General features: G+C 53.2%; 1 long non-coding RNA gene across 1 annotated transcript; it reads right to left on the bottom strand.

Annotated features, from left to right (window-relative positions):
• Positions 1–7,799: 7,799 nt before the first annotated feature.
• On the bottom strand, positions 7,800–9,810 carry LOC120232261. The gene is made up of 3 exons (XR_005528526.1): positions 9,783–9,810; positions 9,428–9,501; positions 7,800–7,831 (listed from the first exon to the last, which is right to left on the bottom strand). It is a non-coding gene; the product is annotated as an uncharacterized LOC120232261 (long non-coding RNA).
• Positions 9,811–21,836: the final 12,026 nt, after the last annotated feature.

The following is a 21,836-nucleotide window of genomic DNA, read 5'->3' on the forward strand; positions in this document are numbered from 1 at the left end:
ATCCTATTTCTAGTGATCCTTCCAACCTGCCAGGGCCAGGTGCTGCATGACCTTGACCCAGAGACCCTGCCTTGGTTACTAGGAGACATTTTGAGGGGAGTCTGGATTCTAGAATTCTTCAAGCACAGATGTTCTAAGGCCAGGATTTAGGATGGTCTCTAGGATCCTATGCCTTCCCATTAGGCTTTGCAGAAGGGAGTCAAAAGAGAGCACTGGTCTTCATGCCACAGCCTCACTTCTTCGAGATGGGAATCCTTCAGCAAGGTGAACTTCAGCCTCTAGGATTGCTCCTAGCTCAGAAGACAGGAGTCCTGTTCCTGTGTTCGGGGGGGAAATGGGGCTGTGCTATCGCCACCTGGGTAGTGAGGCCTCACTGACATTCCTCTCTCAGACTATAAACCAAGTGCTTTTTCAGTCATTCTGTCCCATTCTGTCCCAGGCTCATGGGGATTTGAACCTGACTTGTCTTCGTTTGGTGGTTGTGAGCTCACCTTTCTGAGCATCGTCTGTAAAAGGGGCAACAACATCTATTCCACAAGGCTGCCTGAAAACTGATCTATGAAGCTGCCTCCTTCAGAAAGCCTTCTCTGACAGCCACCCATCTATTAGGCTTCTCCCTTTGGGATCTCACAGGCCTAAGCTCTCAGCATTGCAAGTGTTGCTGCTGCCTCTTTCTACTCTTGTCGCCTCCACTAGACTTTGGACCCTTCAAGGGCAGAATGTTTTTCGGATTCATTCCTGAATGCCTAGCAAGGGGTCCAAATGAAGTTGGAATTTAGTCAATCAATGTTCCTTTCCTTCCTCCCTTCTTCCCTCCCTCCCTCTCTCTATCTCTTTTACCATATGAGGCCATCTTCTCCCGCAAAGGGCTATGCCCAAGGGTAGATAGGCCCTCAGGGCAGAGGCCCCCAGCTCTCTTACCCTGAGCCAGCTGGGTTCTGGGGCAGCAGAGAGGGCGTTCTGGAACCTGAAGGAAAAGCAATCACCCAGGGCTGGCAGGTGAAGGGCAGCTGGTGGTGTCCGGCTGGCAGGGGGCACCATATGGGCCCAGTGAGCAGGCGGGCCTGGGAACGCGGAGCCTGCAGTGAAGGCTGTTTCCAGGGCCATCACGTCGTCCCGGAGGAGACTTGCTGGGAGCTGTCAGCCATGCATCTCCCGCAGAGGGGCAGCCTGCTCGTGGCCCTTCTGCCAAGCCAGGAACAGAAGCAGAAACAGGTCAGAGCGGCAAGGGGCCTCCTCCGAGATCACCATGTCCAAACCCTCATTTCACAGGTAAGGAGCTTGAGTCCTGGGGAAGGGCAGGGACTTGCCCAAGGACACACAGCAAGCCAGGACCAGAAGCCAAGTCTCTTGCTTCACAGCTTGGATGCTTATGAAGACAGAGAGGGAGCAGAGACATCTTGAAAATACACCCGTATTCAAGGAGGGGTTTTAAGGTGATTTTTTAATTCTTTTTTTGCTCATGTGATCTAACTTGGTAAAGATTTGTGCAGTGATCATATAGCCTTTAGCAATCAGAAAGGAAATAAATAGAAGTTCCCCGGGCGGCTCAGTCAGTTTGGCATCTGACTCTTGATTTCAGCTCAGGTCACGATCTCACGATTTGTGGGTTCAAGCCTTGAGTAGGTCTCCACGCTGACAATGTGGAGCTTGCTTGAGATTCTCTCTCTCTCTCTCTCTCTCTGGTGTGTGTGTGTGCGTGTGTGTGTGTGTGTCTGCCCCTCCCTGGTCGCTCTCTGTCTCTCAAAATAAATAAGCTGGAAGGAAGGAAGGAAGGAAGGAAGGAAGGAAGGAAGGAAGGAAGGAAGGACGGAAGGACGGACGGAAAGAAAGAAAGAAAAGGCAGGGAGAAACTACCTATAGTTATAACTGGCTATTGTCTTTAGGAAAACAGTGCCAGAATTGTTATCTTACTATTTTCTCCCCCACTGGGCCCTCAGAGGACCCCAAATGAGATAGTGGGTGCCAGGCGGTTGGGAGGGCTCTTGGCTTCTCTCCAGCTGTCGCTTGGGCTTGTACTGGGACCAAGGCAGAAGTCTAGCATAGGATCAGGAGCCCTGATTTCCTCAAGCAATCTATCCTCCTTACTTGCCTGAGCCAGTCCCTTTACCTGGCGTGGCCTTAGTTTTTCCATCTGTAAAATGGGAGTTTTTACAGCAGAGTGTATTGTCTTTTTGCCCACCACCAGAGCACAGTAGTTAAACACATGAATACTGAAGCTTTGGATCCTGTCTCCCCTGCTTCTTTACTTCATGACCTTAAATAAGCCACTGAAATCCCATGGACTTCAGTTTCCTCATGGGTAAAATGGGGATTCTACCTCATGGATTATTGTAGGAATTAAAAGCATTAAAGTTTGGAACGTGTTTAGAATTATGCCTGGCCTATAATAAGTACTATATATGTTGGATATTTTAATAAAACTAGAGTCACTTTCCTGACTGGCTGAATAGTAAAGGTGGAATGGCTATTCTTATCATAGTTCTTGACTGGCCCCCAGGGAAGGGAGCTCTTGTGGTTTGGAAGCAGCCTGGCCCAGTCTGAGCTGCGGGTCGTCCAGCCTCACCCCAGAGCCCACACCCCCGCTCCCACTTCCCCCTCCACCTCAGGCCCTCTGTCAGGGAATCACAGAGACCTTGGGTTACTGGTGAGTCAAAAGCCCAGAGATTCCTGCTGAGACTTGGGTCTGACTTTTCGCCTGACCTGCCTCTTATGTCCCACTAATCCAGCAGCTCCAACCAGTTTGCTCTGAACCCTCCCCTCCTCAGATCCTTCTCATGATGCTTCCTCTTCCAGAAACATCCAGCTAGATTGCCTCCTCAACTCTCCCAGCCTCCCCACCTTTGCCCTGAAAGTCTAGTTGGCCTCCTCCCCAATACCAAGTCACAGCTACCCACACACTTGCCTTCTCTCACAAGCTTCCTCTCTCTCTCTCTCCCTCTCTCTCTCTTTCCCTCAGTCAACAACTGTTTGACCTTGGAGCTCTACATACTTGGGTTCTTTTTTTTTTTTAATTGTTTTTAACGTTTTATTTATTTCTGAGAGAGAGAGAGGGAGAGAGAGCGTGAGCAGGGGAGGGTCAGGGAGAGAGGGAGACACAGAATCTGAAACAAGCTCTAGGCTCTGAGCTGTCAGCACAGAGCCAGACACGGGGCTCGAACCCATGAACCGTGAGATCATGGCCTGAGCCGAAGTTGGATGCTCAACCAACCGAGCCACCCAGGCACCCCTACATACTTGGGTTCTAAAACCAAATCCTCCTGGGGCACCTGGGCGGCTCGGTTGGTTGAGCATTTGACTCTTGGTTTCATCTCAAGTCATGATCTCACGGTTCATGAGTTTGAGCCCCGTGTCAGGCTCCACACTGACATTGAGGATTGCTTGGGATTCTCCCCCCGCCCCCTCCACCCCCGTCTCTCTCTCTGCCCCTCTCCTTCTCACTCTCTCTATCAAACAATGACTTTAAAACCAAATCCTCCATCTGTGTCTATGCAATTCTAGCTAGCTGGGCTTTAGTTTCCTCATCTGTGCGGTGGGAATGGCACCTGGTTTAGAGGACTTTGCAAGGCTTCTGTTGGATAATATGTGGGAAATGCTTGGCCTGGTGCCTGCCTTGTGGCAGGTGCTTGGTAAACAGTAACTCTGGTTGTCACTCGTGTTTTGTGGCTATGGGTGAACCTGTTTACCTCCCCCAGCAGCGGAGTGTGTCCCGAGCATGGGGGCTGGAAACCATCATTCACCCCAGGGTTCCCTGGGGCAGCTGACCAGCGCCTGGCACAGAGGAGGTGGCCCGTACACATCTAAGGACTTAAGTTCTGTCCTCTGGTGCTCACCATGTACCCGGCAAGTGGTGACCCTCTGCAGCTGAAGAAGCAGCAGCAGCACCTAAAGGCGCTGGGGAAGGTTCTCCTGAGGGCCCCCTACCCACCCAGACAGCCCCTCTGGGCAGGACCAGCAGCTGACCCCTGTTTCCATGGGGAGGTCTTTGCCTCTGGAGCAGCTGAGCTAATTAAGAATGACAAAACACCGCGTAATTGCAGCAGGTGAGTCCCCTGCCCCTCCTGCCCCTCCTTCCCTTGCCCTCCTTGGCACCGTCTGGCCTGGAGGCCACAAGCACAGAAGCAGGTGGAGTGACAACCCGAGGACAGACTCGTGTCAGGAGACTTAGAGGCTGGCTGCTTCCGCCAACCTCTGGTGGGGGACCCTGGGCAGGGGAGGTCCCTTCTCTCATGGGTCCCCACCTGCACGGCTCTTGACCTTGTGTTAACAGAAGGCACCAGACCAAAGGGCTCTGCTGAGAGGGTCTGGGCTGCACCTGCCGGATGGGTCGAGGCAGAGAGTCTCAGAAGGCAGACAGCCCAGGGTGTACATCCTAGCCCTGCCTCTCACCAGCTGTGTGATCTTGGGCAGGCCACTTACCTTCTCTGAACAACAGATTCCTCATCTCCAAGATAGAATGTGTTTGACAGCACTTGGCCCTTGCTAAGAGAACCCTTATTTGTCCTAGAGGTGTGCCTGTAGCAGATAGTCCCTGGACCAGCTCATCTCTATCAAAGTGAACACAGAAATTAAGGGTTGAAAACTTGTAGTGCAATTTGATGGAGTAATTGTATGTCTTGAATCTCAGAATAAAAACAAAGGGCTGGTATTTTTTTTTTCATTTTATTTTTCTAGTAATTCATTTTTCCTTGTATTTTACAAAAGTATTGGTCTGTGATAGATTAGAAATTTTTAAAAAGTGGTCCTCCACAGATGGTTTGAGAAGCATTGCTTTAGGGCCATTTGTAAAATGGATATTGTAGCAATCTTGCCGAAATATTTACATAGTTCTAGGATATGGGTTCCAGGACCTTCCACTTCTGTTCCTCCCAAGCCTTTAGGATAAAAGACCAAATCTCTTAGCCTGGCTTTCAAGGCCTCTCTCACTAACGTCCCCAGACTCCCTTCCCCTCTCCCCTGCTTCTCCGTGACGTAAGCTTGTGATACGGCCGTGTTCTCTCTTCCCTCAACCTCCCATGCCCTCTCGCTCCTCCTTGCCTCTTCCTGTGCTTCTCCTTCCATCAGGAATGCCTTTTCACGCCCTATAACTGGCAAATTCTTCTTCATCCTTTAAAGCTCAGGCCAAAGGTCACCACTCTTGGGAAGCCTCTCCCAGTGCCTCCCTGCACCTGCTGGAGGCGGGGTGAGCTGCCCCCTGCTCTGTGCTCCGCGGGGCAGCCTGCTGTGAGGAGGCAGGCGGCGCAATGGTTACGAACTTCATGCAAGCTCAGGAGTCAGAACGGCATGGGTTTTGGACCTGACTTTGCCAGCCGTGTGATCCTGGGCTGGTGACTGTGTACCATTGAGCCTCATTTTTCCCATCTGTATAGTGGGATCTGCTGTGAGGAGTGGAGATGTTGGGGGAAAGGTTCCCAGCACCATGACCCATGGTGGGGACTTGCGGTAGAGCGGCTGTTGATAGCAGTACTTCCCTGGTTGATACCGTCCCAGGTTTTTGCTGTTGTTGTTTTGTCTCCCTACAGACCGGTTGCTCCTTGACAGCAGGGGCACTTGAGTGTGTCTGATGTACCTGGCTGTTTCCTGTGCCCCGTGTGGGGCTTTTGCACAGAGGGTGTGTTTTGGATAAGGGTCTCCAGCTACTGACCGCTCTGTGATGCTACTGGCTTGGCTCCTTTGTCAGTGAAATAGTGATTAACCAGCTCAGTGGAAGAATTTTTTTAAAAAATCCTTAATTTTTTAAAATTAATTAATTAATTAATTAATTTTTGCCAATTTCCATGCTGTATAAACACCCATCAAGGCCAATTTCAAGTTACCAAAATTTAACAACCAGCTTACAAAGTTCTTGAATATTTATATAGTCTGCACTTGTGAGCCACCCAGCTCCAGCACCTGGCTCCAGCACCCGACTCCAGCACCTGACTCCAGCACCCGACTCCAGCACCCGGCTCCAGCACCTGGCTCTAGCATCCAGCTCCATCACGCCTCTGGGTGTGACTGCTCTGGGGCCCGTAGTTGAAAGACAGGATGCCTCCCGTCCCCTCCTCCCAGCCAACCCATTGAGGGCCACCCAGGGAAGGGCCATAGGTCACCAGGCTCCACAGGGAGGTCCCCACTCATCCCCTCCCCCAAGCCTACAGCCCCTTTGTTCTCTGTGAAATCACCCATCCATCTTCTCCTTCCATACGAAGAACAGCATCTGGGCCAACTGGGTCCAGATGATCCATCTGTGACTCTTGGGGGCCTGGGCAAAGGGGGCTCTGCCTGTCTACCCAGCAGAGGTCTCTGCAATGAAGCTGCCCCCACAGCTGTTGCAGGCTGATGAAGCTCACCTGGGTCACCTTGTCCCTTGGTCACAGAGGGGAGTGAAGAAAGCTGGTGCACAACCTCCTCTTACCTCTCCCCCGCTCCCCTTTCCTCTGGTTGTGCCCTGCCTCCAGGTCTTTGCCTGTGCAGGTCCCTCCATTTGGAAGGTCCTCTCCCTCCCTCCACACTTTCCGCCTCCTTCAACGCCCAGCTGCAGCATTACTTCAAGAAGTCACTCACCGGCAGAAGGCTCCAGGCCCCTCTGCAGGTGCTGCTGATGCCCGTCTACTGTGCCCCCTCACCAGCTGTTTACCCAGTGGCCGGCCCCTCCCTTGCAGCAGAGGTTCCCGTAGGGATGCCTGTTTAAGATGCCAACTCCTGGCAACACCTCTGAGCTTTCCTAGCTACTGGCAGCACCAGGAATCTGTGCCCCAGGACATTTGGATGTAGAAGACTGAGAACCTGACTTTGAGAAGGCTTGTCCTAACTGGCCCAGACTGTGGCTGATTCACACTGAGCCCTCTAACCCCTCACCAGGACCAGATGCCCAATAGGCCTCCGTTAGATGAAATCCAGTGTCTGCTTCTGAGGTCACCCAGTCTGGGGGCCCATCCCGGGGGGCTCACCTAAGGGGTGCTCTGTACTCCTCCCCTGGGGGGCTGAGCACCACGACCGAGCCTCCTTTCTCTGACCAGTGTTGCTCGGGCTTCAGTCTCCTTACTTGTGAAAGTGGCAGAGATAATATCAGCCTCTTAGGATAACTGTGACAGTTCAATGAGATGATGCTCATAGGGCTGTTAGCATGTGCCTGGAACAGAGGAGTGCTCAGAAATGGTCAGCACTTAGAGTAGAATCTGGATTTAAGGCTGTGGGAGCTGACTGCTGCCCACCTTGCCCACCTCTGTCTGAAGCACTCTCCCCTGTACCCATCGGCCTTCTCTTTGCCTTCTCTTTGCCTTGCCAAGGATCGGCCAGGCTCGTTTGCCAGCTCAGGGTGCTTTGGGCTGAACTGTCTACCCCCAACCTCAACTCATAGGTTGAAGCCCCCCATTGTGGTTGTGTGTGGAGGTAGGGCTTTTAGGAGGTAAGGATGGTTAAGTGAAGTCAAGAGTGTGGGGTCCTAATCCGATAGGATTGGTGGCCTTATTAGAAGAGGAAAGAGGGGCACCTGGGTGGCTCAGTCAGTTAAGTGTCCAACTCTTGACTTCAACTCAGGTCATGATCTCACAGTTTCGTGGGTTCAAAGCTCCATGTCGGGCTCTCTGTTGCCAGTGCAGAGCCCGCTTTGGATTCTCCGTCCGCCACCTCTCTGCCTTTCCCCTGCTCTCTCTCTCTCTCTCTCAAAAATAAATGAAACATTTTTTTAAAAAAAATAGAAGAGGAAAGAAAGAGATCACTCACAGGTGCTGTGGAAAGGCTGTGAAGACACAGCAAAAAAGACTGGCCGTCAGCAAGCCAGGAAGAGAGCACTCACCAGGAACTGAATTGGCGGGCACCTTGATCTTGGACTTCTCAGCCTTCAAACCTGTGAAAAAAAATAATAAATTTCCGTTTAAGCCACCCAGTCTGGAGTGTTCTGTGACGGCAGCCTGAGCTGACTAATGTACATGCTGTGCCCTCTACTTGGAATGATTTTCCCCGATCTCACGGTGGCTCCTTATGTCACTCAGATTTCAGCCGAAATGACCTGCCAGTGAGGACCTTCTTTTTTTTTTTTTTGTTAGTTTGTTTATCTTCTGTTTCTACCTCACCAGAACTCTCCACAACAGCTGGAATCTTGTGTCTCCTGCTTAATTAACCCCCTGAGCCTTGACCGTAGGTGGTGTCCTGGGAGCTGAATAAATATGTGTTAGAATGTTACTAAATGCCCAGGATCTGACCACCCATCCTTAAAGGCTGGTGGTCCAAGCCACCGCCATCCGTCTCCTGGGTTATTGCAATAGCCCTTGGTTTGTTTTCCTGCTTCCTACAGCCTATGCTCAACCCACCAGGAGCCACTTGGAAACCTAAATCTGATCACGTCACTCCTGTACTGAAAACCCTTCCTTGGCTCGCCCTTTCTCTCAGATCAAAGCCCCAGTCCCTAAAATGTTTCCTAGGGCCTTGCACAACTGGCCCCTCACCCCTCCACTCCAGCCGCATGGGTCTCTTTGCTGTCCCTCGGATACATTAGGCACGTCCCTAAACCAGGGCCTTCATACATTCTGTTCCCTCTCCCTGTAACACCCTTCCCTCTGAAGTCTGAGTGGCTCCTTCCTTCTCATTCTTCAAGTCGTTGCTCAAACACCATCTTCTTAACAAAGCCTTCTGTGAACGTTTGTTCAGAATGCCAACCTCTCCTCCCTCCAAGGCTGTCTTCTGGGAGCACAGCCACAGAGCCCCGACTCAGGACCCTGTGCTCAGAAGGGCCCCACACTTTGCATTTTATGCTCCACCATCATGGTCTTGAAGTTCTTAATAGTTTTATCTTTGAATCTGTGTTTTGAAGTGAGGTCTGATGGGACAAGGTGGGAATGCGCCAGGAACTTGGCCTTAGCTCACATGTGCCACCTGGTCCCCTGCCCATTAGCACTTCCGGCCCCGTTCAGCCTCCCCTCTCTGGCCCCACTCGATCACCGTGGCTGTCTTTGGGGCCGGGCAGGACCCTGATCACAGACACAGGACGGGGGAGGGGAGGTCAGGTGCACACGCCCCAGAGCATCCTGGAGCAAGGCATCCACTTGGAGCACGGCCATCCCTAGCCTGCACTCACAGCATCAGGGTGTGTCTGGTAGGTGACTGGCCGGAGGCCACATCTCAGTGGGTGCAAGATCCTGACGCAGGTCCTGGGCGCACCCTAGAAGGGAAGCTTAAAGACCTGTGGGGGCTGCCTATCTGCCAAGGGTTGGAAGAGGGGACCCGTACGAACGAGAGGTCTGGTTTGAGTCCCATAGGCCCCCACCCTCACCTGCGTGCTACCCATCAGTCATGCATCTGGCGGGAGGGACAGTTTGGGAGGGGGAACTTGGCAACTGTCAGGCTCTGGAGAGGGGGTGTGTCCCCAATGGTGGGGCAGGGCCCCTGGGAACCCAGGAGAGTTTTTACCCTAAGGGTATTTCTGTTCCCAGGAGAGTTCACTTACTCTCTGGCTGGGTGGATCAGCTCTTCCTCTTTCCAATCTTTCTGTTTGGCCTCTTCTGGCAGGCTTGGGGCACCCTTGGGGACAAGCCATGAAATACAAATTGTGTAATTTCTGTGACTCCACGTCTGAGTTAAATGCTCTGATAGTTTCATTTCAAAGCCAGCATTGTTCTATGCTAATAATTTAAGTTTAAAATTTTTCTTTCCTTAGAATGACATGCTAATGATATAAGTTTAAAATTTTTCTTTCCTTAGAATGACATTAAACAGCACATAAAAACAGTAACAAGTTGAGAGACCGAGAAAGAGAGAGAGAGAGAGGAGACTACAGAAAGAAGGCAAAATTTCCTGTGTACCTTTAACAACTCCTTTTCTCTGCCTTTGGAAAGGGGCCTCACGTTTTCATTTTGCACTGGGCTCTGCAGTCTATGAGGTCGGTCTCATCTCCGTCACTCCTGGTCTCGGCACTAGAGAATTGCCTTATTTCTTGTGGTTGTCTTTTATGGTCTGCTTCCCCCACTAGGAGGTTGGGGCCCCGGAAGATGGGTTTGTTTGTTTTTTTTCTGTTTGTTCATGGCTGTATCCCTAGGGTACAAAGGTACGCGTACACTGTAGGTGCTCCGTAAATGTTCAGGGAATGTTGAAAGAAAGGATGTTACCTGGGAAGATTTGAGGCCCATCGGGTTTTCCTTCCTCCCCTGGCTGTCTGGGCTCCAGGCCCCTCCCCAGGGCCATTTTGTCTCTTTTGGCTTAGACAATTCACTGAACTTCGTGGTTCCTGCATTTCCTTTTCAGACCTCAGTGCTTCAGCCTCATCTCCCTCCAGCCTAGGCCGTCAGAGTGAATCATGACCGCTCCGCAGGCTTCAAGGAGCCCGCCAGGTGCCTGGACCGCAGGCTTCTCTCCTTCCTGGAATTCCTTAGGTCATTTCCATCCATTGTCTTTGGCTACAGCTTCTTGAGTTAATCTTTCCACCTGGGGAGGGTTCCCTTGCTGGTTTCCCCATCTGCTTCCAGATTCAATTCCTTTTTGGCTCCAAATCCCTTCTTGGGGTTTCCATGGCCTTTCCGGCTCTAACGGCCTGGGTGACCTTGGGCAAGCCCCTCACTCTCCTCTGGGGAGGCCCTGGTGAAACCTTCCCCAGGGGAAGGCCGACAGGGGTAAGTAAGAGTCTCTTAGAAACACAGTGGCAGATAGAACTGAGGTCATTTCTGTTGCTTTTGAGTATCTGTCAGCACTGAACCTGGATGCTGAGTGACCCCAATCTTTCCCCTCCCCCTTCTGGTTACACAAGAAACCGTCCTCATTCGTTGCTGCTGGGAGCATCCCTGGCCCTTCGGTCATCCCGCAAAGTGCAATGGGACAGAGTCGGTCGTGTGGGAGTCCCGGACTCTGCTCCCCCTTCCTCCTGAAGAGGATTCTGGTTGTAACTGCTCGGCCAGCCTCTCCCCTTCCCGGCTCTTACGAGTAAGGCCACACTGCTCTTCACTGGGGCAGACACCCCAACACAAAGCAGCATGAGGCATATAGAAGCGTCCTGTCCTCGGCTCTCACACGGGAGGCCCTGGCCATTCAGAGACCCTTCCGCGGTATGACTCTTCCCTCCCATAAGATCTACTGTCCCCTTTCGGGGCTGTCGCCAGGGCTGGCTGCAGCCAAACAGGGGGGATAAAGAAGACACCCGGTGACTTAAGACCTAGGCCCGAAAGTGGCTTCCCTTGCTCGCATTCACATTCCGACAGCGGGGACTTAGTCCCGTGGCCACTCCTGCACGGGAGGCCGGGAACTGTCTGGCCGAGCAGCCCGCGGGCCGGGGAGGAAGAAGGCGACGGGGTCTGGAGGACAACGGGCTGACCTGCCACACCTCCCCTCTCTCTGGAAGGTAACTCCGGCCCTTGGACAATCTAGTGTCCAGGTTTTGTATCACAGAAGCAAGGAAATCGGTGGAGAGGGGCTGAAATGGAAAAGAGAGGAAAAGGGACGGAGCCAAAGAGGGAAGTGGATTTTAAGGGTATTAGAGGGACACAAGTCACAGCTGGAATTATTTTTAAATTACTTTTGCTTAATGGTCTGTGTCGTATGAAGGGCTCTGGCCTTGTGGCACTGAGCCTGGGCCCCCAGGGGTCCCAGGAAATGTGGGTTACGCATGCACAGCGCACTTGCAAGTTACCAGGCCCTGTGCTGAGGCCGAGGCCGCAGGACACAGTCTCTGCCCTCCAGGAATCCACAGTCCAGTGGGGAAGACAGACGTGGGATTAGAGGCAAGTCCAAGCTGCTGAAAAGACGTGGAGGGAATTAACTTGGCCTTGGCAGGGTGGGGGAGGGGCGGGCAAGCAAGGCCATAAAGGGGACATATGCCCTAGATTCAGCTCGGCCTGGGCCAAATACTCAGGTGTCAAACATACTGTACTTGAGCCGTAGAAAGTAAAGGGAAGATTAAGTAAAGATTCGAGAAACTCGGGTCCTGGCCCTGCTGTTGTGTCCCAGGGCAAGTGCCTTCCCTCTCACGTCACCTTCTCTTCATGCTGCCTGCAGGGCCATTGCTAGCACATTCCATTCTCTAGTGGGAAGTACTGAAAGGCTCTGTCACCAGCAGATAAAACACATCATTCCTTTTCCAGGGTGATGCAGGCCCCAAACTCAGGCACATAGAGTGGAGACCTCCTGGGAGGTGCTGTGGGATCTCAAGGGGGTAACTGCTATGAAAATTACTCAGAACCCCAATAATCCCTGGAACATCCTTTTCACAAGCAGGTTTTCCTTCTCCTGTGTTCTGCAACAGGTGTGGGGCTAGCGTGGGGCAAGTGAGGTGCCTCGGACGCATAGTTAAGGAGACACTCACTGTCGGGGCGACCATAAATGTTGCACCCTGGGCACCTCACCAGCCTCACTCTAGTCCTGGCCCTGCTCTGCAGGAAGCCCACAGATCTAGGTGGTGGCGGTGGTGGTGATGGTAGGGTTTCAAAGGAAGGTTCCAGAAAGACACCTCAGACTGGCCAAGGGCAGCTTCTCTCAGCAGTGGGGAGACAGGGAGGGGACCGCACCTGGGAGAGGAAGCCCAGGGAAGGTGAACCACAGTCCAGGAAACAGGGGTCCAGGGAACCTCAACTTTACCTAGAACAGTAGGGAGAGGAAGGGCCAAGGATTGGTGATTGAGGGGTTTGTAGGAAAAGCTGCGGGGGGTAGGGAAGCGAGGGGGACGATGGTTCCGGGTCCTGAGCCGCAGGCCACAAGGCAGCTCACACACCCAGGAGGAGGCGGCCTCCGAGGGAGGGTGGCCTCCACCCAGGAACCTGCCTTCTGGGCCTCCAGTGCCCACCCTGGTGCTGCTCTGCAGACAGGGAGCCTGACATCCAGACGCTTCACGAGTCAAGGGCTCAGGCCACCGTGACTCAGTTATGGCGGGTCCAGGCCAGGTCCTTCCAGCAGGGAAAAGCCAGGACGAAGTCAGCCCCGCCTCCCAGACCTGGAAAGCTTCCGACTCCTTCCCGAACTTCCCAGACATTCCAAACCACTTTCCCTTCTGCCTGTGCTGATGGCGATTCGGTGTTTCTCGAAAAAATCAACTCATCTTTACTTAAATAATTTATTTTCAAAGGAAACTATGTAAACAGAGAACTTGCGTGATTGCCACACATAAAAGCAGAGCAGTTGTGTGAGTACAATGTTAATCAAGTAGTGTCCTTAAATTCCCCCTGGTGCCCCGGGTGCTCTGGATCTGAGCACCAGTCTTTGGGTTCAAGGGGAGATTAGCTAAGGTCAGAAAGGTCAGAGAGACGGAGAGCATCCACCTGAGACTCCCCTTTCGCATCAGAAATGGAAACATTTTCACCCTCTGAGTCCATGTCCTTTAATGTGGCATCTGCGCCCACCTACCCCGTTTCATGAATGTGTCCCTTTTTCATCAAAAACTGCTCCCAGGGAGTCCTGAACGTATGACAGCCAGAGCTACCTTTCATAATTGGGGGTAGGGGGAGCGGGGGCGTCTGGTTCTGGGAATAGGCTGGGCCCCGAGTTACACCCCCAGCCTCAGCCTGGGGCGAGACTTGGACAGGCTGATTTCGACACCCTTTAACCTCAGCTGTGTGGGAGGTGGCACACAGGAGGTGCTCAATAAGTGCATGAATGCAGAGCTCTTGGAAGAGGGATGGGTCAGACCTCAGGGAGTCTGTGGGCCTGGCTACACAGGTGGCTCCCAGAGGGGGGGGGTCACTGAGGTGACCCACTGGGAACCCCAGGTCTGTGGGCCTGGAGCATGAGAGGGGGGAGGACATGGTCCCAGACAGACACCAGGGGGAGGAACGGTCATGTGTGAAGGGAAGCCAGTGGGTTTGGTGCTACAGTGTTGTGGTGACAACTTTTTCCCACGACCAAAGTCGTGATCAAAACAGGAAGCATCGAGCAGCTGGGACCTTCCTCGTCTGACTTCGGCTTTCCTCTATCCCGCCAGCCCCCGTCTCCGCCACGTCCTCACGCACCAGGCTGCTCACCTGTCTGGTGTGAGGGCTTCTGGGAAGTCCTGAGAGTCTCCCAGCCCTTGCCCAGCCCCGTCTCCTGCCCTCGACGACCCCCCCCACATCACAGGAGAGACACCAGGTGGACTGTGGGGAGCCTGGGTGTTCAGTCCAACTCTGCCACCGTTTCACTGTGTGACATCAGGCAAATCCCTGCCCTGCTTCCCCCGCAGACCTCATTACTGAAAGGAAGGGGGTGGATGCCCGAGGGCCAAGGGCTCCTCTATCCCAGGCATCCCAGAGGATCCCGGGGGAAGCAGGAGAAGGGCCTGGGGAGACCAGAGAAGGGAGGTCATCCTGCGGCAGGATGTGACCCCTACACACACACCGTGTGGGCACAGCTCTGTCACTGAAAGTGAGAGAGAGCACAGGTCATACACGGAAGGGGTCCCGGGCCAGGGAGACACAATAGCCCGAAGAAATGACAACATAGAGACACGGATTATAACGCGAGCTTGCAGTTTTGGGGTGAAGTTGAACAACTCTGCAGGGGGAGGGGGATTTGCCCATTGTTTAACTTGTTTATTTATCATCTTTTAAAAAATTTTTAAAGCAATATTGAGATCTTAATTTTTTTATAAAATTGAGATATAATTCATATAACATAAACTTCACCTTTAAAAAAACTTTTTAATGTTTATTTTTGAGAGAGAGAGAGAGAGCAGGTGAGGGGCAGAGAGAGGGAGACACAGAATCCGAAGCAGGCTCCAGGCTCCGAGCTGTCAGCCCAGAGCCCAACGTGGGGCTTGAACTCACAACTCATGGGACCATGACCTGAGCCGAAGTCGGATGCTCAGCTGACTGAGCCACCCAGGCGCCCCTCTCAAGAACTATTTCAAGAGTTAGTCAGCATTATACCAGATAACCCCTCACACCAATTCTTTGAAGTAGGTACTCTTCTAATCCACTTTATGCAGACAGGGAAGGAGATGGGCTCCAGGATTTGCCTCAGTGCAGTGGTGTCTGCATTCAGACTTGGTGAAGATGTGGGACGCCTGGGTGACTCAGTCAGTTAAGTGTCCAACTTCGACTCAGGTCATGATCTCGCAGTCCATGAGTTCAAGCCCCACATCAGGCCCTGTGCTGACAGCCCAGAGCCTGGAGCCTGCTTCAGATTCTGTGTCTTCCTCTCTCTCTCTCTCTCTGCCCCTCCCCTGCTCATGCTTTGTCTCTCTCTCTCTCTCAAAATAAATAAACATTTAAAAATGAGAGGGAGAAAGAGACTTGGTGAGGATGTGAATCCCTTCCAGGCCATAGCACTTTATTACCCAAGCTCTCCTCCAGAGCCCTCTTTTCCCCGGCTTCAGGAACAGCAACGATTGAGTTGGTAGTTGTTCCTTCAGCCTATGTGCCTGAGCACCTACCATGGGCAGAGCTCCAACCAAGCCACGAAGGGCAGGGGCTGTGACCGAGAGAGCAACCTTTGTTGTCTACAGCCACTGGCATGTGGGGGCCTCTGTTACTGCAGCAGAGCCCAGCCCTCCCTGACTGACCTTGGCGCTTTCATGGGCTGGGACCCCGCAGCCTCTGTGCACAGAAGCAATGCCCAGGCTTGCGTGTACACACACATACACATACACACACACATGCATAGCTTGGGTATAGTTTTGAAACAATGAGTTAGACACCAAATCGGATAAAAACTCAGGTCAAGCAGTGAGGCTTGAATTTCCAAAGGCCCGGCCTATACATTTTGGGAGCTGATTTTCATGAATATTCTGTCTGCACAGTAGACAAGCTTTACCCAGATGAGGCTCTCAATCCTGGATACGTCTCACTCTCGAGATTGCTCCAGATGCTTCTCGTGCTCCCAGAGAACAACCACTCACCTTGGCAGATAATCAGAGCCAACAGTAAGTACATATTGAGAATTTACCAGATACAGCACTGAACACTTTTCATATATCTCAACCTCCCAACCGCTCTATGGGATAGGTACTGTTATCACCCCCATTTTCCAGATGAAGAAACTGAGGCTCGGAGAGGTAAGAAGTCTTGCCCAAGATCTCAAAACAAGCAGGTGGAAAAAGTAGAGTTTGAACCTAGATCTGCCTGCTTCTAGAGCTCACATTCAATTCACTATCTTTTGACCACCAAGGTCATCTTGATGATCCATGAGTCACTCAGCATCTACTGGTGTCTTGTGCTGGAATTTACCATCAGATCTTCTAGGGGGACAACCATAGGATATAGACAGAGCCCGGAGCTAAAAGTCAGGAGCCCTGGGTTGAACTTTCAGATCCAGCTTTAGCTTAGTCCATGGCTTAGGGCAAATTCCTCCCCCTCCCTGAGCCTCAGGGTTCACATCCATGAAATGGGACATTTTAACTAAATCAGCGGTTCCAGTGTTAGCTGTACATCTGAACTACCTAAGGTGGTTAAAGATACTGAATGATGGGCCCTTCCCCAGATCTGCCTTATCAGGTCTGGGAACCCTGAATCCACACGAGTCATGCCCAAAGCAAGCTGGGCATGTATGAGTCAAAGGCCAAAGAAAACAGTTTCTGGGTGGTATGGTGTGGAAGACTCTAGAAGAGAAGGAAATTGGTTGGACTGTGGAAGTTGGGGTGTGGGGGAAGTAAAGCAGAAGCTGGCTTTGCTTCATTTTCACAGTTTCATTTTCTCCTCGGTTTTCAGTGAAACCACACTTCTCGGCCCCCTTTGCAGTTCGGAGAGGTGGGCTTGGCCGACCAGGTGGGTAGAAGTGACGTGCATAAAGCCCGTGGGAACCTGCACGCTCTCTCCCCGTCCCGAGGTGAACTTGGACACAAGGTGTCCGCGATGGAAGGGAGCTGGGATCCAGGGGGGAGCAGAACCACGCCGGCCCCCCCGCACACCCCCCCCCCAGCAGGCATCGGACTGCAGGAGGAGGCAGTGGTAAACTTAGATTGTGTTTGTTGAACGCCTGCGATTATGGGGTTACGTTCGTCGTTCGTAGCAGCTCATGGTGCTTCCCCTAATACAGCCTGAAGGAAGCAGGGCCGAGCAGGCTCTTAAAAGGTGAGTAAGGTTTAGAGACGTGGATAGGAGGGAAGAGACCGTCCAGAGGGATGGAACAGAAGGAGGAAAGGGGTGGGAGCTGGGACAAGATGATGTGTTCGCACCCTAGAGAGAGAAGTTCAGTGTGATGGGTGCTGAGGGCTGCCCCGGGCTCCAACCAGTGGCGTGCTGAAGCCGGCGAGATGGCGAGTGTGAGCATCTCTTCCCGACTCCGTGATCAGCGACAGCCATCACTGGGGCAGCACGAAACTGGCCGTGGTGGGAGCATTTACGCCATGGTGACTGGCAAACCCTATAAGCCAGGGCCCTTTCCTCCTATGGTTATACGGTTTGCAGCATGCTCCTGCTTGCGACTCACAGGCAATGGACCCTGCGCATCTGAGAGGCCGTGGAAGGACCAAGGACCCTGCTCCCTCTGAGCGCTTTGAGCCTCAGCTTCCTCATCCGCAGAATGGGGTTATCACCTGCGGGCCAGTGAATGAGATCATGCACGTGGAGCCCTTCTGCGTCCCCTCCGCATCATCATTCCTGTGCACAGGACAGCCTCTGAGAGCTGCTGCTGGCTGGAGGGCCCGCTCGCCCATCCAGGGCAGGCTGGGAGCCGGGACCTTGATGCCTTCAGGAGCAGTCCTCAGCCAAGGGTGGATGGGAGCTGGGGGTAGGGGGTAGCCCGGCCTTCTCACCTCTTTCTTAGGACAAATCTGAGGCCCACTCCACTCTGCCTCCTGGAAGTCTCCAGAGGGGCTGAGCCTCAGCTGTCCCCACTGCAGCTTGTTCACCAGCGTGTCCTGGCTATGCGATTCTTCCTTCCCTGCCTCAGTTTCCCCCCTTCCCTACCCGGGCTTCCTAGGATTGTTGCAGGATTTTTTTTTTTTTAACCTCGATGCCCAGGATTCGTTGTCTCGCCACAAAGAATGAAGAGGGGTGCACAGAAGGAAGTGAGCAGCAGGCAAAAGTTTATGAGAGAATAAGATTAGAAAGGAAGAATAGTAAGGAAAGCTCTCCTTACAGAGAAGGGGCATTCGAAAGTGAATGCCCATGACTCTAGGCAAGGGGCTTCGTTTTATAAGGTTCTGGTGGCCCCCACCTTCCGTCCCCTCTTATTCCTTCTCTGGTTTTACCCTTCTTGACTTGATAACTCTAAATGCCTAGTTGTTCCTTTTTGATCGGTCGGTTTCCATTGTATGAGGAGCAGTCAATGGCCACAGCGTTCCTTGTGGGTCCCACCTTCTGTGATCCACTACTTACTTTCAGTCAAGTCTTTTGTCAGATTCCTGAGGGGCTTGCAGTGTCCTTAACGTTCTTAAGAGGAACCTTACGCCCAAGGGAGTTTCTGTGGTCAGACGCTCCCAGCATTGTTTCAAAATATGTGCCCCCCCCCCCCCCCCGCCCCGCCCAGGGACCTCACGTCCTAACCTTTCTCTCTCTGCCTGTTTCATCCTCTTTCCCGGTCATAGGATCACTGCCCTGAGGAACTTCTCTCATCCTTCTCTCAGGGCCTGCTTCTGGGGGAACCCGAGCCAGACAGGAGTGACCTGTGTGAGAGCATGCAGATCGTGTGTGCTGCCCGCTCAGGCCTTACAGAAACCCCAGGAGGCACGCAATGGGCATTATCCACGCCACTTTGTAGACGGAGACACTGAGGCCCAGAGAGGAGCAGTGATTTGCTCAAGGGCATACCACCGTCCAGGATCAGGGTGAAAACGAGGGGGCCCACACCCCAAGGTTTTAGCTTGGAGCTGCTCTGGGCTCCTGGAGAGCCCTGAGCCGGCTGGGAGGAGGGCCCCTACCCCCTGACTCCTGTCCCCTGACAGATGAGGCTGAGTCTGGCCCTTCCAGGCCTGGGACTGAGAAGGGCAAATGGGCTGGCGCTGGGAATGGCCTGTTATTAAATCCATCTATCACCCTACAGGCCTGACCTCATTCTGTCCTGGGAAAGGCAGTTTTGCCCGGGGGCAGCTTCAAGGGTGGGGTGGGGTGGGTGCTGACCCAGCAGTCAAGGGCAGGTGGGGCCCCTGCGACGCCAGAGAAGCTAGGGTGGGATGGGGTCAGAGACAGGTCCTGGCCATGTGCATCCCGCAGTGTGAGGGCAGCCGGGGGCCAGAGACCTGTAGAGTCACTGTAATGCAGATGGCCGCCCGCAGTCCCTGGGGCAGTGGCCTGAAGAGGGGGCCTTCTTGGGGGTCCTGCCTCTAATTAATTCCGCATCACTGCCTCAGCCCAGTGTCCCAAACCCCAGAAGGTACGAGTCCAGGGCAACGCAGGAGCCACGACATGAAACTTGGATGTGCCCATGGGGCCATTATTTCACTATCTAGTGACCACTGACTGTGGGCAACACACTTGTGTTGGGCGCTCAACACTTGACTCAGGCTGCGGAGGGAATGGTTAGGGGCTTGAGCTCCAAGACGCAGACAGAGCTGGGTCAGAATCTCGGCCCCACCCTGCGGGTGTCTGCACACCTCCTCGCCTTGCTGGTTTGTAGTAACTCCCATCTTGTGAGAGGAATGGGTGGGGACTTCATGACAGATTGTGTGTCACTTGCTCAACCCAGAGCCTGGCACATGGAACTGACATCAGCACCTACTGTGTGCAGGCTGCTGTGCTGAGCACTTTACATGGATTATCATTTTGTTTTCTTGTTTATTTTTGAGAGAGAGAGAGAATCCAAGCAGGCTCTGGCTGGCTGTCAGTGCAGAGCCCAACGTGGGGTTCAGTCTCATGAACCGTGAGATCATGACCTGAGCGGAGATCAAGAGTTGGACGCTTAACCGACTGAGCCCCCCGGGGGCCCCCGGCATGGATTATCTTAACTTAAACTTCACAATTACACCGAGGGGGAGGGACTATTGTGAAGCCTCCTCTTATAGGTAAGGAAGCCAGAGCTCAGGAGGGTGAGGTCCCTGGCCCGAGGTCACACAGCTGCTAGGTGGCAGAGGTGGGATTTGAATCCAAGTCTCTCTGCCTTGAAGATCTGATTAGCAAAAGCCCCTGGTCCCCTCCCCCTGGTACTCCCACCCCCAAGAAGTGAGGTTAACAACCCACTGGCTCATTCATCTCATTGGTCCTTTGAGAGATACTGCTGGGTGAAGCTTTATTGGAGGCCCAGAGAGGTCATGATCTGAGCCAGGGGCTCCAGACACGATGGGACCAGAGCCGGGACTGAACCCCAAGGCTGCTGGCTCTCTGGCCAGGCCTCATGCAGGACCCTGGATGTCATTCGCAGCTCTGCTCTGGCCTTGCAAGGCAGGGTCTCCCATCTCCCAGCCCTGCCCCTGCCTCACCCTCTGAAAGAGAGGCCCCATGGGAGCTCCTGGATTTTTCTTCCCCGGGCCACTGAAGTGTGGGATTGAGGTCCCATTCTCTTCTCTTCCACGGAGAGGTAATTTGCCTGGAACGCGGTGAGCACTTAAAAAATGTGGTCACATTGCCACCATCTAGGTTACCATGGTGACCTGACTTTGAATTTTCTTCCCAGGGGGAGCTGGTAATAATTAATACAGCACTTAGCACTGCTGCCCACGGAGAGTGTGGGGGGAGCATCACAGATTTCCCCTGGGCCTCGCTTCCCCAGGGCGAGCAGCGTCTCCCCCTCCAAGCAGGGGCCTGGCGTTCCCGGAGGAGACAGGGAGGGGAGGGGGCACCCGAACCCTGCCCACCTCTTCAGTAGCCCTGGCAGCCATGTCACGGGAGCCGGCCTAGATTGGAGAGCTCCCTTTTACCAACAGGGAATTTGGAGCTCTAGTGAGTTAAGTGACTCGTTCAAGGCCACACGACAGGACTAGGAAGCGTCCGCGGCAGGCTGGAAGGCTGGATCCCTGAACTGCAGAGCAGTTCACGGCTACCAAGGTCGGCGAAGCCCAGCTCTGAAACTCTTCCCTTCCCGAGTGCACTTGAGCCATTTGAGAGGGGGAGGCACGAAGCATGGCTCTCTTTGGACCCCAATGACCCTCAGCTCGGTCATTGCCCCTTCAGAACTAAAAGGATTATAAGATGGTGCAGGGTGCCAGGCACCGGGCTCCGAGAGAGCCTGTAAGAGAAAGTGGATGAGAAAGTGGATGAACTGGACAGTGCGGGGAACCTGGGAGGGAGCTCCAGGAAGCAAGGGGCCTTGGGTATTTCTGGAGAGGGTCCCCAAGAGGGGTGGGTGCATCACGGGAGCATTCTGCCTCTCTGTGCTCTGCTCCACCCACTCCTCACCCTCATTTCTTGGTCCCCACTCACTCCAGCTCTGTATAAAGACATGGCATAGGAAGAATAAGAAGTGTCTTGAGTTCCTATTTCTCTGATGGGGTAAGTGAGGGTCGTAGGGGCCTTAGGTCCACAGACCCACAACCAGTGAGTGCTCTGCAAGGATTTGAACTCACAGGAGTCTGTAGCGTCTGTGCTTTTCAACTGTTTCCACTGTGGTAGGTTCTCTCTCTCCCCCCCCCCCCCCCCCCCCTGTGGGCAGGGTGGATGGCATGGGGAGGGGTGAGCACAGATGGAGGAGGAGCAGGCTGACTTCTCTGCAAGGAAACGAGCTGGCACGGCTCAGGCAAAAAGCTAAGACTCTGGGAGCTTGAACCATGCTAGTTGGGTTGTAGAAAAAGGATGGGGAGAAGGGGGAGGTGGGGAATGGCTTTGGTAACTCCAGTCACATCCAGAAATTGAGCTTGCAGTGGTTTGCTGAGCTCAAAAATGAAACAAACCTGGGACTTTAGTATGCTGCCACCAGGTGGCGGCGTAACTTGGCTGCTCGAAGCCTGAACTTCCACTAAAATAAAAATTTCACTCATTTTTCAAAAAAGGTAGAAGTCTAAAGAGTTAGATTTAGCCATTATTTCACATAATTTTTAACATTGAAAAAAGGTTGTTTAGGGGCGCCTGGGTGGCTCAGTCCATTAAGTGTCCGAC

The sequence above is a fragment of the Hyaena hyaena genome, unplaced genomic scaffold, assembly GCF_003009895.1.
Source record: "Hyaena hyaena isolate Hyena2069 unplaced genomic scaffold, ASM300989v1 scaffold_3, whole genome shotgun sequence".
NCBI classification, from domain to species: Eukaryota; Metazoa; Chordata; class Mammalia; order Carnivora; family Hyaenidae; genus Hyaena; species Hyaena hyaena.